General features: G+C 41.2%; 1 protein-coding gene across 1 annotated transcript in view; it reads right to left on the reverse strand.

Moving 5' to 3' along the window:
- Window positions 1-17607, reverse strand: part of CORO2B (coronin 2B) — a 250729-nt gene that overhangs the window by 132673 nt on the left and 100449 nt on the right. The gene's annotated exons all lie outside the window — the stretch shown is intronic.

Consider the following 17607-nt stretch of genomic DNA (forward strand, 5'->3'; position numbering starts at 1 on the left):
CAAATTCAGTCTTACACTTTATTAGCTCTATGACCCTGGGCTAGTCACTTAACCTCTGTCTGCCTCACTTTCCTCAACTGTATAATGGGAATAATAGTATCTACCTCGTAGGGCTGTGGTGAAGATCAAATAACATAATATTTGTACAGTGGCTGACATATTTTGTTGTGCTCCATCCCTGTTACTCACGTATCCTAAACCTGTGTCCATTCACTGCAAGACAGGATTCACTTAGAGCTTAGGGGGGGCTATGCACACCCCAGGGATGGTGATACCATTACCAAGAAGGCCCATCCTGCTCATTGAGTGCTTTGAGATCCTCTCAGGAATTAAATTCATTCCAACAGACATTTATTAAGTGACTGCTGGGAATTGAAATCTCTAAGGATTCTAAAATTTTAAAAATTAAAAAAAAGGGACAGTCTGCTCACAAGGCATTTGATGTCCAATAGAATGCCAAAGAAACTTGAGTTTTCTTTAGTACAGGGATGTAACTAAACTTCCCAGAATCATAGATTTAGAGCTGGAAGACATCTTAGAAGTAATCTAATAAAATCTCCTCATTTTACAGATCAGGAAACTAAGCCCCAGAGAGAGGAAATGATATGTTAATTGGCTTAATAGAGCTGGTATTACTATTAAAAGCACATTACATGAAAAAATGGGGTCCCACTGTGATATTGGAATGCAAGGGGATGCCAGGAAGCTCAGAAGGCATCTATCTACTCCAATCCCTTCATTCTATTGTTAGGGAAACTGAGGCCCTGAGAGGGTAAGTGATTTGTCCAGTCACACAGGTAGAAAGCAGCAGAGCCAGCACCCTAACCACTGCACTATACTGCCTCCCTAAGAAGAAGACAGATCTTTTAAAAAATTCTTTGGGGGAGTCTCCCTGTCCTGCTATTTGATTTGCTTTAGGCTTTGGGTCCATACTAACTGTCATTAATAACTCCAGGATGAAGACAAGCATTGGACAAGTCAGTTAAGCACAGCTGGCCTCAGTTTCCTCATCTGTAAAATGAAGGGTTAGCCTAGACAGTCTCTAAAGTCTCTTCAGGCTCTAGGTCAATGATTTTACTATTCTGCACAAACTGAGTCTGCCCGACCTCCAAGTGCTAACAGGATGACTTCATTCTGAAGTCACAATATGCCTGAGAGCCAAGGAAGGTGTCAGGGTCAGGAGAGGGCCCTGAGACATGGGCTGAGTAAAACCCTGCTCACAGCTCCCACAACCCCCAAAAGGCCCTCATTCTCTTGGAGGAAGAACGAAGGCCTGTCCTTGTTTCCTCTCCTGAAGAACAGCTCCTCCTTCCTGGCTTGGAGAAAATATTGATCAGCAGGCGACATCTGCATGCCAATCCCCTTCCCACCCCCAACCTCCAAACCACTCTCCCCACACCACTCCAATCTTCCTTTTATGTCAGCATCTGCCAAGATCATAACAAACACTCTGATAGCACTGTAGTAGGTGAAGGCTCTTGCTTTCTAACTCTCTTTAGCCTGGGAGCCGGCCTTCTCTGGTCTCACCAGATTTTACTCCCATGGCACTCTCAGGAAAGACTCACCTCCTCCTTTCCTATCCAATTCCTACCCATTATTCAGAGACCAACTCCAGGCCCACTTCTCCCATAAAGCCTCACCAGATTACCTTCATTCAGCCAGGGATCATTCACTCTTTTAAACTCCTACAGTGTCAGTCAATTAATTTCTCTGGGCCTTAGCTCTTTTCTTTAATGGTGAGAGATGGAAGAAAGGATTTTAAGGACCCTTTCAGTTTGATAATTGTACTGTTCTGTGGCTATACTTGTCTACTAAGGCAGGGAGGAGTTGTGATATGTAACAATGGAACACGTATCCATGTCTGGATAAAATTTTAAAAGCGATTAAGAATTAATTTCATTTAGTATAATATAGATTGTTGTTGTGCAATTGTGTCCAACTCTTTGTGACCTCATTTGTCATTTTCTCGGCAAAGATCCTGGAGTGGTTTGCCATTTCTTTCTCCAGCTCATTTGACAGATGAAGAAACTGAGGCAGAGTTAAGTGACTTGCTCAGGATCACACAGCTAGTAAGTGTCTGAGGCTGGATTTGAACTCATGAAGATAAGTCTTCTTGACTTCAGGCTTGGCACTCTATTCACTAGGCCACCTAGTTGTCCCTGTAATGATATAGGTACCCTCAAAAAAAATCTACACTGATCATTTCTAGAGAATAGCTTTCAGTAGAAAGAACACTAACTCTGGAGTCAAAGGTGCAAGTTCAAATTCTCCCTCTGACTGATAATACTAATTATGATAATAATGTTGTTGTCCAGTCCTTTCAGTTGTGTTGGATTCTTCATGACCCCATTTGTGGTTTTCTTGGCAAAGATACCAAAGGGGTTTGCCATTTCCTTCTCCAATAATAATAACAATAGCTAGCATTATATGTCATTTAAAGACTTTCAAAACACTTTACAAATATCAACTCATTTTATCCCCACAACGACCCTATGAGGCAGGTTTTATTATCCCCATTTTACAGATGAGGAAACTGAGGCGGAGATTAAGTGATTTGCCCAGGGCTACACAGCTAGTAAGCATCTGAGGCTGAATTTGAACTCAGTTCTTCCTGACCCCAAGTGCGGTGCTCTATCCACTAAAGCTACATGGCTACCATTATTACCTGTATGACTTTGAACAAGTCCCTTTGCCCCTACGGGCCTCAGTTTCCTCATGTTGGAAAGAAAAGGGAAAGGGAAAGAAAGGTTGGACTAGATGTGTTCCAAGGTACCTTCCAGCTCTCCTTCCATGATCCTTTAGTTTACCCAGTCTAATTTCTCCCTCAAGGCATGGTTCAAAGTTCAATCACCAGCACCTGACCTCTCCTTCCTTGGGTTTCCAATGCATCACTCACTTGGTACTTTGGCCATACTTCATTGTGACCTTTCAAAGGTTCATTATCATAGGATCACAATAGATTTGGAACTTGAAGGGAATTGTGAAATCATCTATCTTTCACATCCCCACCACTCCATTTAACAATTGAGGAAAATTAGGGCCAGAAATATTTACTAACTTGCCTAAGGCCACACAAGGCAGTAGGGGGATGGGAAAATCATTTATTAAGCACCTACTACATGTAGGCACTGTGCTTAGAGCTTTACAAATATTGTATTCATAACAATCTCCTGTATTTTTTTAAATATTTAAAAGAAAAAATTTAAACTATGGGGCAGCTAGGTGGTGCAGGGAATAGAGCACTGGCCCTGGAGTCAGGAGGACCTGAGTTTAAATCTAGCCTCGGAGACTTAACACGTACTAGCCATGTGACCTTAGGGAAGTCACTTAACCCCAATTGCCCTGCCATCCCCCCTCCAAAAAGCAAAATAAATAAATAAATTAAATTTCAAATTAAATTTAAATAAATAAATTACATTTTAAATTAAATTTAATTCATTTAAATAAATTAAATTTTGAATTAAACTTAATTTAAATAAATAAATTTCATTTTCTCAATTAGTTAAAATAAATTGATTTAATTTAAAATATTTAATTAAAAATTTTTTAAACAATTTTTAATAGTAAATAATTATGGTAAGTAGTAAATCAATAAATTAAACCCAGGTGCTCTGACTCCCAATCCAGCCTTCTTTACCCTGAACACTGCTTATTTTTTATTTGGCTTTCATCTAGCTATCTTATCTCCTCAGTTCTGACTACTGACCTCCCTGGTTTCCTTTAAGTCCCAGTTAAAAGCAAGGCAGCTCCTTGAAGGCAGAGGCAGTGCCTGATACTTTCTGTAGGTCTTACATCTGCTCACCCAGGGCTGGACATGTATTAGGGGTTAATAATAACATCATAGAATTTAGTAATGTGCCAGCTGTTTTTTGGTCTCTATATTCCTTGGCTTTCAGGAAACCATTCTGTTCCCTCTATTCAATATGGAAAGAAATAAATTCTAGAGTTTACCATACATATACATATAAGAAATAAAATAGATTAATTTTTCATGAAGAAAATTTTTTTTGGTACCTAAAAACATTTTGATTAACTTTATTACTTTGGGAATATTACAGGAGGATAGCAAAGTTCTTTACCTAATAGTTGTCATACTTCTTGTCAGTCAGTCAACTATCATTTATTAAGCACCTACCTAATATGAGTCAGGCACTGTGCTAAGTACTGGGATACCAAAAAAGGGGGAAAACCCCCAAAATAATCAGTCCCTGTTCTCAAGGAGTTGATGATCTAAATGACTGGATCCTCATTGGCCCTGAATGTATACTTATCCTGGGTTGAGAACCCCTGATTTAGTCCAACACTTTCATTTCACAGATGAGGAAACTGAGGCCCAGAGAAGCAATTTGCTGAAATAGCTATAACAACCTAATGAGAGAGTTGAGACTTGAGCCCAGGTCTCCTGACTCTCAATACTGTGTGCTTTCTACTAGGTAGGCCAAGTTGGATGGATCTCATCACTGATTGAAAGGATACCTGGGGAAGGGGGTGTTGGTTAAACTAAGTGAGGGAATCAATTGCTCTGCCTCCTTAGAAGGGTTAAATTAAGGCTGCCCAATTACTCCTCTTTCCACAGGGCTCCATAAAAAATAATAACAACAGCAGAGACTAGAGTTGCTGAGGTCATATGTTTGGTTTTCAAAGTGTTTGGGCCCCTCCCTGGAATCACAATGTGCTCAGCCATCCTCTCAACAGCCCATCCCTGCCAATACCCCCTTGCTTTCCCTTTCCAGACATTTTGATGTGTTTCTTTCCCATTGTGCACATGCCTCTCTCTTGAGCTCACAAATCCCACAGCCTCCCAAAGGTCACCTAGGGTCAGCTCATGAACTAAATAAAAGACAAGAAACTCTTTTTTGGTCAGTTCTGGGGCCAGCACCTTGATGGTGATGTCCAATGTAGAATCAGTCCTGGTCCCTGGCAGAAAATGTTTCATCAGTTGCCTGCTTATGGGGAGCTAACATGCAAGATATATTTCCTGTGTTGGCAATACATACAAGGCCTGCCTGAGTACCATGCTAACAGACATTATTAAAACAGGGCTTCTTCCAATGGTGAAAGAGTATGTCAGAAGTTCCCCTGGGGAAGAGGAAAGGCAAAGGGGAAAAAGAGACCTTCCTTGCTGACTCTTTCTGCCATTCCTTCACTCAAAAATCTTCAATGGCTCCTGACTGCCTGCAAAATAAAGTCTAAACTTTAGATCTGGGGTTTTGAGGCCCTTGACTAAGTGGCTCCAAACTTATTGCCCAGGACTCCCCTTCACATACTCTGTATATTCCAGCCAAATTGGACAATTCCCCATGTAACATTCCTATTCTGTTTCTTCCCCTCCAACTGTGTGTTTTTGGTCATACTGTTCCCTCTGCTTAGAATGGAATCCCCTAGCTTTCCCCTCTCCATCTATTGAAGTCCCTCCTTTATTCCAAAGGTCAACTCAAGTGTCACCATGAAGCCTTCTGTGACCTTGTACCATTCATCCCCTGACCTCCAGGTGAAAGAGGGAGCTTCTTACTCAATCTCTTAGACTACTTGGCTTAGATTTCTCTGCAGTCATCATACTCTCCCTTGTATCTTAGCTACTTATGGCCATGGCCTTCTCCCTAGGAAGCCTGTAATTTTAAGATCCTTAAGAACAGAATCTGTGTATTATCAATTTTTGTGTCCCCATGGCTACCACACTCTTCAGTGGATTCACTATCCCTTCAATGTGGGCATTTCCCTACAGTGGATCACAATGCACCCATGACATCTCTTCCTGCTATAAATTCTCCAGAGATAACTAAAGCAATTTACTGAAGGCCCTTTTCTAGGTTCATAACCTTAAGTCTATGAACTTAAATTTTTTTTCCCATTTAATAGTATTTTATTTTTTCCAATTACATTTACCTTTATAAGATTTTGAGTTCCAAATACTTTTCCCTCCTTCTCCTCTTCCCTCCCCTAGATGGAATGAAATCTGATATAGACTATACAAGTATAATCATATTAAACATAGTCATGTTGTGAAAGGAGAATCAGAATAAAAGGGAAAAACCATGAGAAAAAAGTGAGAGAAAGAGCAAATAGCATGCTTGGATCTGCATTTGGACACCATAGTTCTTTCTCTGGATATGGATAGCATTTTCCATCATGAGTCTTTTGGAATTGTCTTGAATAATTGTATTACTGAGAAGAGTTAAGCCTATTAAAGTTGGTATTAACTTATATTTTAAAATATTCTGGGAACTGTAGTTTCCTTAAAAATTAATTTCTTTTATTATCCTCTTTATTTATTTTATATACTTAAAAAGCATTATTCTGAGAAGGGGTCCATAGGATTCATCAGACAGTCATAACATAAAAAAGGGTTAAGGGCCTTTGATTTTGATCTTCTAACATGGAGCTAAAGAGGTATAGTAGAAAGAGGCTTTGGCATCAGAAAAAATCTTCCCTCAGATGCTTGCTACCTGTGTGACCTTTGGGCAAATCTCTTAAGCTCCCTGAGTCTCAGTTTCCTTAACTGTAAGATCAGGGGGTTGGACTTAATGGCCTTTCTTGCCACATATAGAGCTATAACCCTGTGACAGGACCAAAAGTAAGGTGCAATGCCTAAGCAGTCAGTCTGTTGGTCATTCCCCCACTCCTTCTTTATGCTGTACCTTTTCTTTTTTTTTTTTAAATAGTTTTCTTTATTTCTAATTTTGCGAGGGGAGAGGATAGGGCAATTGGGGTTAAGTGACTTGCCCAAGGTCACACAGCTAGTTTTTGTGTTAAGTGTCTGAGGTCAAATTTGAACTCAAGTCCTCCTGACTCCAGGGCTGGTGCTCTATTCACTGTGCCACCTAGCTGCCCCAAGCCATACCTTTTCTGAATGATGTCATGTGCAAATCATCACTGGTAATGCTGGGAGTCCCAATCCGATCTAATCCAATAAACATTTATTAAGCAGCTACTATACCCAGGAGCTGTGCTAAAACTTTTTAAAGTTTCATGTCTCACCTGGTTGCTCTCCTTCCCAGTTGTTTCTTCATCATACCCCAGGAACTTCTTCATCCTGCATGATCGCATCAGTCCTGGAACTCACTCCTATTAGTGTCCTCTACCCCTGGGACCCCTCTCTCCCTTTGACTGGAGGGAGGACAACTCTAGTCCCACAACCTCCACTTAAAGACAGAGCCCAGGTCAGTCATCTCTTTATTCCCACCTGACTATAATGTTTTGGACTTCACCATATCTCCCCCCTTCCCGCCACACTGAATGGGAACCTTCCCTCTCCCCCCAGTCTTCTCAGCTTCCTTTTGTATGCTGTCTTGTCTCCCCCCCCCATTAGAATGTAAGCTCCTTGAGAGCAACGACTATATTTTACTTTTTTTTTTGTATCCCTAGAACTTAGCATAATGCCTGAAACATAGTAAGTGCTTAATAAATGCTTACTGGCTAAAAACAGCACTAAGATTTTTGGGACGCCCAGTATGCTATAGCCTACCTATGCCCACCATGTGCCTCGCCATTGCCCTTCAGGTCACCTACAAATTTGACTCTTTGGAGATTGCAATGTTTGTTCCATGATTTTCAACCACAGAGATTTATCAGGAGAATACTTGCAATTAAAAATTGGCGGGGTTTGTGTCAGAGAGAAATTCAGGATTGTTTAAAACATTGTGCAATCCTCAAATTCCATCCAGCCTGCCTGCTCCCTCCTAGTCAGTTCTGGCGCTCTCACTGTCCATCTGCACTGCCTGGCCGAGGTATACGTATGGGTGGACAGAATCAACAGGCTGCCCATTCTAACTGCACGTCTTGGTTTGTACAAAAAACATTCTTCTTTCATTTGTCTTTTCCTAGGGGATTCATTAAATTGGTCTCTTTTGAGTGGCTGTGGGTGTCATTTTGGAGGCTCTGTTGCATCTTGGATCTTGAAGCCCATTATCACAAAAACATAAATTTATTTGAGTTGGAAGGGACGTCAGAGATCAATCAGTTCAGTTACCCCATTTTACTGAGAACTGGTGAGGTTAAGTGATTTGTGCATGGTCGCACTGGCAGTAAGTGGAAGAACCAGGATTCCAACCATTGTTTTCTGAGTCTTATCTAGTGTGTTTCCATGCTATCTTATATTGCAAATAGTGGATATACTGGGACTGGGGAAGGGGAGGGGAATAGCTGATAAATTGAATGGCATTCCAAGATAATTGCTAAATTCTTCACCTACCCAAGTCCTATTCATCCTTAAAAACGCAGATTAAATCCCACCTTCCCCCTGAAGAGTTCTCTGATAATTATGGCTCTCACTTATTATCTCTCCCTACCTGATGGTGACTCATCACACTTTCTGTCTCACATAGTTTGGTTTCTGTTCAATTATATTCAGCTCCAATCTGACTCTGTGTCATCTCATACTGAACTCTCATTGGTTAATGTTTTGTAAGCCTTATCTTTCCAGCTTAATTGGAAAGACAGTGTGACCATTGCACATAGTAAGCATGCAACAAAAACTTGTCTATTTAATTGAAAACTGGCCTGTGAGGCCTTATTAGAGAATGAGTCAGCTTAGAAACTCTTAGTCAAAGTAAGGGCCTCCTTATGCTGTAGGAGCCCAATAAATGCATGTCAAATATATGTAGAGATGAATGAAATAAGGAATCAATCAGATCTTCATCTAAGGCATACCCACTCCTGTGATAGGCATTATGATAATATAAAGATTACACTTTTTTTTTTTTTTTTGCTTTTTGGAGAGCATGAGATTAAGTGACTTGCCCAAAGTCACATGGCTAGTAAGTGTGTCAAGTGTCTGAGGCCGGATTTAAACTCAGGTCCTCCTGACTTCAGGGCCTGTGCTCTATTCACTGCACCACCTAGCTGCCCCAACATTACACATTTTCATCAATTATTTGGGTGAAGGCATAGATATGATATTGTACAAAGCATGAAATGACAGAATAAGGATCCAAAAAGATCTTGATAGACCCAAATGATGGGATAAAGTCAATGAGATAACTTTTTTGATCCAAATCTATGAATTAATGATATAGGCAATGTCCAATGAGGAAACTCCCTCTACCAATGTAAATCAGTAAACATTTTGTAATGTAGATTCTTAGAGTGTTGACTGGGGGCACTCAGAAGTTCAAATACTTGCCTGGATTCACACAGCCAGTATAGGTCAGAGGCAGGGCTTGAACCCAGGGTTTTCCTGATTTGGAGGTTGGCTTTTTATCCTCTATAGCTGGGTTGTTCTGCCTCTCCATGATGAAATTTAACAGGGATAAATTTAAAATCCTCTGCTTTGACTCAAGGAAACCACTGCCTAGGTACATATGGGGGAGGCAATGTTGGACAGTAGTTCAAATTTTTTAAAAATTTGGATTTTAATGCATTCCAATATAAGTCAACAGTGCAACATAGCAACTAAGAAAGTCAATGAGATATTAGGTTATATTAAGAGAGGCAAAGAGTCCAGAACAAGGGAAGTGACAATCCTACTGGCTTCAGCTCTCTGGTCAATACCCAGGAGTACCATACTTAGTTCTTGGTGTCACATTTTAAGTGAACACTGGAAAGTGTTCAGAGGAAAGGCCCAGGATGATGAGGGTCTTAGAAATCAGACCATATGAAGATTTGTGAAAGGAACTGGGGAAATTTGGCTTGGAGGAGAGAAGGATTTGGGTACATAATAGCCATTTACAAAGCTTGCTACTTGGACGGGGGATTAGATCTGTTTTGCTTGACTTCAAACAAGATGGAAGAACAAAAACTAATAGGTGGAAATTCCTAAGAGGGAAACAAAGATTTGATGTAAGGAAAAATTCCCTCAACAATCAGAGGCATTGGGAAGGGAAATGGTCTACTTGGGAAGGTAGGGAATTTCCCTTCACAAGAGGCTTTCAAGCAGAAGTTAGATGACCCCTTTCTCAAATATTTTGGAGAGGAGATTCTTGCTCAGGTACAGGCTGGAATAATGGAAAAAAGGAAAGCAGGAGATAAGCCTTCAATAAGTACCTACTGTGTGCCAGGCACTGTGCTTACGGGCTTTACAAACTATCTTCTGTTATCCACCACCATCTCATTTGAACCTCACAACTTCCTTTGGAAGTAGGTACTATTATTATCCACCTTTTACATTCTAGGAAACTGAGGCAGGCATTGGTTAAGTGCCTTGTTTGGATCACAGAACTAGTAAGTGTCAAACATTCATTTGCCTAAGACTATTTTAGAGAAAACTCACTCAAGGAAAGAGCTCACATGGTGGCCAGAAGAAGAGATACAAGGACACTCTCAAGGTCTCTCTGAAGAACTTTGGAATCAGTTGTGTGCAATGGGAGACACTGGCAAAGGACTGCCCTGCATGGTATACCCACATCAAATATGGTGCTGTGCTCTATGAGCAAAGCAGAATTGCAGTAGCTCAAAAGAAATGTGAGAGAATTGTGAGATGCTCAAATTTAGAGACATCTCCATTCCAAATGTTCATAAGGACTATTTGTACCCAACCTGTGGTAACCTTCTGAGCTCATATTGGTCTGATTAGTTATAGCTGGACATGCTGTACCTTGAATCCACCACAGTGATGTCATTTTTGTCCTCTTCAAGAATGAAGGATAACAGCCAACTAACCAAATGCCTGAGACCAGATTTGAACTCAGGTCTTCCTGACCACACCCAATAGTCTTCTCTACTACACCTTCTAGCTACCACCTCTCAAGTCCCTTCTAATTCTGAGGCTCTGTGAGTCTTTGAAATTCAAACCAACAAATATTTGCTAAATGCTTACCAGATGGAAGGCCCTGTGCTAGGTGCCATGGGAGAAATGAAAAGTTAAGAGAAACATGATCCTTGCCCTCAAGAAACTTCATTCCCTTGTAGTTGAAGAAATAGCCTGTCTATAAATGACGAGCATAGAATTAAGATAGAAGAAAAGGCCTGGATTAGTGTAGAGAGAGCTAGTCTCAGAGTCATAAAGACCTGGGCCCAAGTCCCATCCATGACGCACACTGATTGTGCCACCCTAGGCAATTAATTTAATTTTCAGGCAACCCTCTAAATCTATAAGTTGTGGAAAATCTGTACATTTGCATTCATAGAGGGAGTTTCCTTGCCTGAGAGTACCCCATACCAATAAAATTCCCTATCTCTATAGGTAAGATGTGATCAGTACAAAGGAGAGTGCTATGAAAACTTGGGGACATTGCTTCAGGTGTGTGGTAGTAGTTGTTTAGCAACTGGTTCTCTAGAAAAAACAATATGCAGGACGCAACATTCATTTTAATCTGCATTAACATTTTCTCCACCACTTTCTTAAGTCTAGTCAATCAATAAAACAATGAAGCAAGCCCTTGCCAAATTCTGGGGTGTTAACACTCACAATGAAAATTTAACTACTTGTTTTTGTGAGCCAGCTTGAATTGGTTCCAGCACACCCGTGGATTGTTTCCAGAAGGGGGCATCAGAGAAAGCTTCAAGGAGAAGTTGACACAAGTTGGGTTTAAAGAAGGAAACACTTCTTTTGAGGGGAGATGACTGTAGAAATAGGAGATTATCTGAGAAAAAAGCATGAATGCAAGAAAGTATGGACTGAGTTTAATGAATAATGATCAATCTATTCTGGCTGGGGCCTAGAACGCATGAAGAGGGATCAGCAGTAGAAACACAACATGGAACCAGATTATAAAGGGCCTTGAATGTCAAGCTGAGGAATTTGTACAGGTCTTTTTCCTCAAGGAACTTAAAGTCTAATTGGGGATAAAATTAATACTGTCAAGAAAAGAATAACAATAGAAGGCAATCTAATTGTCTAAGTATGCATGAGTTGTCCAGGCACTAAGGGCTATTGGAGTTCAGAAGAAGGAGAGACTCTTGTAGCATGGGGAAGCTAGGGAAGATTTTTATGGAAGAGACAAAATTTGAAAAGGCAGAAAGAAGGGAGAATAGGAATGTAAACTCCTTGAGAATAAAACTCTCTCTTTCATTCTTCCTTCCTTCCTTTCTTTTGTTCTTCCTTCCTCCTTTCCTTTCTCTCTCTCTCTCTCTCTCTCTTTCCTTCTTTCTTTCGGTCCTCCTTACTTCCTTTCTTTCTTTTTTCCTTCCTTCCTATCTTTCTTTTGTTCTTTTTTCCTTTCCTTCTTTCCCTTCCTTCCTCCTTCCTTCCTTCCTTTTTTTCCTCCCTCCCTTCTTCCTTCCTTCCTTCCTTCCTTCCTTCTTTCCTTCCCTCCCTCCCTCCTTCCTTCCTTCCTTCCTTCCTTCCTTCCTTCCTTCCTTCCTTCCCTCCCTCCCTCCTTCCTTCCTTCTTTCCTTCCTTTCTCTATCACCTAGTGCAGTGCCTTGTACACAATACCTTAATAGCTATTGGTTTTAATGAACTCTAGATGTGTACCTTAATAGCGGGAAGGCCCCTAGAGCTAGAAGAGCCACACTGGCAAACTCACTTAGCCCAGCAACCACCTGCAGAGGGTGTGCCTCCAAGTCAGGAAGGAAGAACCATTCACGCTATTGCTGAATCAACATTGCAGCCCTTCAACAAGATGGGAAGGGTTGGGGGCAGTGGGGGGCAGGGTTGAGGTGGGGGTGGGGGGAAAGCTTTTCTCTCCTGTGTGCACAAGCCATATGGAAGCTAATTCTATCCTGTCTTCAGGTCCTGAAAATGATTTATTAGAGTTGCTAGGTATGTTTTTTAGATGACTAAACCACAGTATTTTTTTCCTAACACAAAAATACATTTACACAGTTGTTTTTAGAATTTTACCAGCTCGAGTGAAAAGGATGGCATTAGTGTTGACAAGTTGTTGGGAGGGGTGCAAAGAGGAAGTCCCCTAGAGGTGTGCAGAGCTTCACAAGGACCAATGGGGACATCTCTGTCTCAGCCCTTCCTCTGCTGGAGTTTTCATTTCATAGGATCATAGACAGAGAGCCTTCAGAGTCCTTTGAGCTCAAGATCTCAATTCTACAGATGAGGAAACTAAGGCCCAGAGACTTGTCCAGGGTCATACAGCTCATAAGTGTCAGAGACAGGATTCAAACTCGGGTCTTCTTGACTCCATGCCAGCACTCTCCATTTCATCATCTGGGTACCAGTCTAGTTTTTTCAAATGTTATTGAGTTGTTTTCAGTCATGTCTGACCCTTCATGATGCCATTTGGGGTTTTCTTGGCAAAGATACTGAAGTGGTTTGCTATTTCCTTCTCTAGCTCATTTGACAGATAAGGAAACTGAGGCAAACAGGGTTAAGTGACTTGTCCAGTGTCTGAGGCCAAATTTGAATTCAAGAAGATGAGTCTTCCTGACTCCAGTTCCTGCATGCTATCCACTGCACCACCTAGCTGCCCCTTTAAAAAATCACGCCCTATCATTCACCCATAGCACCATGACATGGTAAAGAATGAGGGAGACAAGGAGAAGTACTCTTGTCCCTGGGCTGAACTATGTTTTCATGACCTGGGCACACTGAAGGTCCTCAGTCAAAGCGCCATAATGAATAGAATCAGTGCGGTATTTAAAGTTGAGAGATTTGAGTTCTGGCACCAGTTTTGCCACTAACTTTAGTGATGCTATTTTGCCTCTCTAGGTCTCATTTTCCTCACATATAAAATGAAACAGTTGGATGAAGGGATCACTAAGATCCTTTCCAGTTCGGCCATTGGAGGATTTAGGCCCAGATGAGGGATTTTTCTTTTGCTTCAAAATCTCGAGGGGGGAAGGGGTAGAGGACCGAAGAGGTATTTTCACTGTCCTCTGAAGTACGGCACAGATTTCAGGTTAGAGCCCCTTCTGAAAACAGGCATGAGCTTCATCAGAAAGAATGCCATGTGTGCTGGAGATGAGGATCCTGGTTTCTCATCTTGCTTAGTCACAGTGTAGGGAACTAAAACTGCTGAGAATCTCTGGGCTCCCTGCCCTGTCAGCCAGGCAAGAAACATTTGCTATCTTCCCATTAGAAAAACACACACGCACACACAAACACACACACACACACACTGCTTGGTTCACAAAATTGCAGACCTCCTATTCCTAGTAGATTTCTGCCATCATCATTTTGAATTCCTATTCAAAACTTGCCATGGCTCCCTATTGCCTGAATCACTGAATCCAAACTCCTCTTGCAAGGCTTTCACATGTCTACAATCTGGCTTGACCTAATAAGAGGAAAGAGGACTGGATATTGAGTTGGAGGATTTAGGATCGAATCTCATTTCTATTATCCTAGCTGTGTTTACCTCAGGCAAATTTCCTAACCACTCAGAGTCTCAGTCTCTTTAACTGTAAGAAGAGGGATGTTGGAGTTGGGTTTTTTGGTTGTTGTTGTTTTGGGGTTTTTTTGTTGTTGTTATTGTTTCATTTTATTTTTTGCTCTTTTGCTTTGAGGAATCCTTAAACACTACAGGAGAAGGGGGAGAGCCCAGTATTATTTGAGTGCAAGTGTAAATTCCATATGATTTAAAGCACACCAGTGTCGAACTCCAGTATGACACTGTGCTAGTAAGAACCACTGTGAGATGGGTTGGCTATGTGGTGCAGTGAATAGAGCACCCAGCTTGGAGTCAGGAAGACCTGAGTTCAAATATGGCCTCAGACACTTAACATAAATCTAGCTGTGTGATCTTGGGCAAGTCACTTAACCCCAACTGCCCCTCCAAAAAAAAAAAAACCAAACCACTGTGAGGTGCCTTATTACTCTAAATCCTATGTTTTAGTGAAAGGCTTGGGCAGCTAGGTGGCATAGTGGATAGCACACCAAACCTGGACTTAGGAAAACTCATCTTCCTGAGTTCAAATCCAGCCTCAGACACTTAGAGCTTGCGACACTGGACAAGTCACTTAACCCTATTTGCCTCAGTTTCCTCATCTGTAATATGACTTAGAGAAGGAAATGGCAAACTGCTCCAGTATCTTTGCCCCAAAAAAGCCCCAAACAATCTACAGGGGTCCCAAAGAGTCAGACACGATTGAACAACTGAAATGAAAGCCTTATGATAGCTCATAATATATAATACTTTAACATTTGCAAAGGATTCTCTTTCCTAGCCCAACCAAATTTATTTCCTAAAACCTCCAAGACACACCCTCCTCTTCAATCAGGTCAGCCCCTGACAATCCGATGATTGTATCACGGTCACCCTTGCTTGTGCATCTTCTTTCATACTGTTTTCCTGTTCTAGAAGGTCTCCATGCCAACGGTGATTGAGATCTAGAAAGGGACCTTAGAGTCCATTTGGTCTCACCTCCTTTTTACAAAGGGAACCAAAGCCTAGAGAGGGGAGTAACTTGTCCAAGGTCACACAAGGTAAATAGCAGGATCTGAATTTGAACCCAGGTCATTTGATTCTAAATCCCCTGCTCTTAAGATTTACTAGAGCATCCTTCAAAGTTCAGCTCAAATCCTACCTCCTCCAAGAACCCTTCAGGGATTATTCCATCTCCCTCTATGTCACACTGATTTTTAGTCCCAGTGAATCCCTATAGTAACTAGTATAAAATTAACCTGATTGTCTTCTAATCCTTCCTTGTGGAGAGGTCTGTGACTTGGAGGTGGGAGTCAGTGCTATTTGTCCTGGCCCCAGCCTGAGAGGACACGCCCATCTTGTCTACAGTCTCCTGCCTAGACCAAGGAAGGGGCTGGGCCCGGGAACAACTGCAGAACAGATGGTTTTGATTTGCAACCCCAGAACCCAATGCTGCTGACCTATTTGGGGCAAAAACTGCTTAGTCTCTGAGCTTCTTTCCCTGTTTGCCCTTCGTAGCTCTTGCTGTGGATCTGATGGTCGGTTTAGGAAGAGGCAGGATGATGGAGTAAGAAAGGATGGACTCAGATATGGCTCCAGCACTAGCTCTGCCTTCTATGTAACCATGTACTGAGGTAGCAAAGTGGTACACTAGCTAAGACAGGGCACTAGGCCTGGTGTCAGGAAGAACTGAGTTCAAATTCTGCCTCAGACACTCTCAAAGCATGACCCTAGGCAAGTCACTTAACTTGTCTGCCTCAGTTTCCTAAACTGTAAAATTGGGATAATATTAACACTCACCTCAAGGTTGTTGTGAGGATCTAATGAGACAGTATTTGTAAAGAACTTAGCACAGTGTCTGGAATACAGTAGGTGTTTAATAAATGTTTATTTCCTTCCTTTTCTATCTCAGTTTCATCTGTAAAATGAAATAGTAATCTTTGTACAACTCTTCTCAAGAAGGTTGAAAATGCCTTGAGTATCTATATGTATATATTATATTATATTAATTATATTGTATTGTATCGTATCGTATCATATCATATCATCTCATGTTATGTTATGTCATGTCATGTCATATTATATTACATTATATTATATATACATATGTATTTGTAGATATATATTCTTCTCTATCCTTATATGTATATATGTATATCACTATTATGACAGCCTGCTAAGCTCTTGGTACGTGCCCAAATCAGTAACTACATCTCTGGGATACCAGTCAATTCTCCACCTTTGCCCTCTTGGATTCTATCTAGCCTAGCCATGGGGGTAAAAAAGGTCTTATTTCTTATTGTTCTAGAGAAAGTAGTTCTTCCTAAATAGGAGTCAAGCAGTCTGTGCCTCAGTTTCTAGTATATTCATGATTTGGCATCCATAACTGATTCTTCTTAAGCCAGTTTCACTTTTGGTTTTGTATCCCCAACTCCTAGCAAACAATGCCTGACAAATCTAAGGCACTCATTGATTCATTGCTTGCTTGACTGATAACTTCATCAAGTGATCTGATAAGATGGAATCAAATTTATGGTCTTGAGGAAAGCAGTCCATTTTTCTTTGCCAAAAGCCCATCTCTCTCATTTGAACAAGCCCAATCAGGTTGGGATTTGTTGACTAGCTGTCCCAGCTGAGGAGAGACTCCAGAGGGTTCCAATTTGACTCAACCAGTAATCAGATGTGCAATGGACAAACTACTTATCTTTTCTGGGTCTCAAGGAAGGGAGACTGGAAACAAAGACTCTCGACAGTAGCTCAGTCCGCCCTTTTCCACTCCATCATCCTGTCTCTACATAACCCAACCATCAGATCCATGGCAAGAGCTAAGAAGGGCAATTTTTAATTGGATAATCTCTCAAGACCTTCTAGGCTTGAACTTCTACAACTTTAAGTCATTTTTTCAGGACTCTGTACTTGACCTAGAGGCACCAGAGATCAAAGAGAAGACTCCTTGAGCTTCCTTTAGTCCTTGTGACCTTAAAACTGGAGCAGCACCAGACTCCTCTGGTACTTAAGGTCTCTCTGATGAGATTACTTCAATACTTGGAATTTCTAACCCTAGATTGTAAACTCCCTTGAGGACAAGGATTGTATCTTTTATTTGTTTGTGTCCAGTGTCTAGCACCATGCCCCAAACAAAATAGATGCCCATCAAAGTGTTGTTCAGTCATGTCTGACTGTTTTTTATCCCATTTAGGGTTTTCTTTGCAAAGATACTGGAGTGGTTTGCCATTTCCTTCTCCAGCTAATTTTACAAATAAAGAAACTGAAGCAAACAAGGTTAAGTGGCTTGCCCAGGGTCACACGGCTCTAAGTATCTGAGGTCAAATTTGAACTCAGGACAGTAAGTCTTCCTGACTCCAGACCCAGCATTCTATCCATTGCATCACCTAGCTGCTCCAGCAAAGTA

Source organism: Petaurus breviceps, unplaced genomic scaffold (assembly GCF_028583685.1).
Source record: "Petaurus breviceps papuanus isolate PSGF00001 unplaced genomic scaffold, PetGlider_PUasm1.0 37, whole genome shotgun sequence".
In the NCBI taxonomy this organism is placed as follows: Eukaryota; Metazoa; Chordata; class Mammalia; order Diprotodontia; family Petauridae; genus Petaurus; species Petaurus breviceps.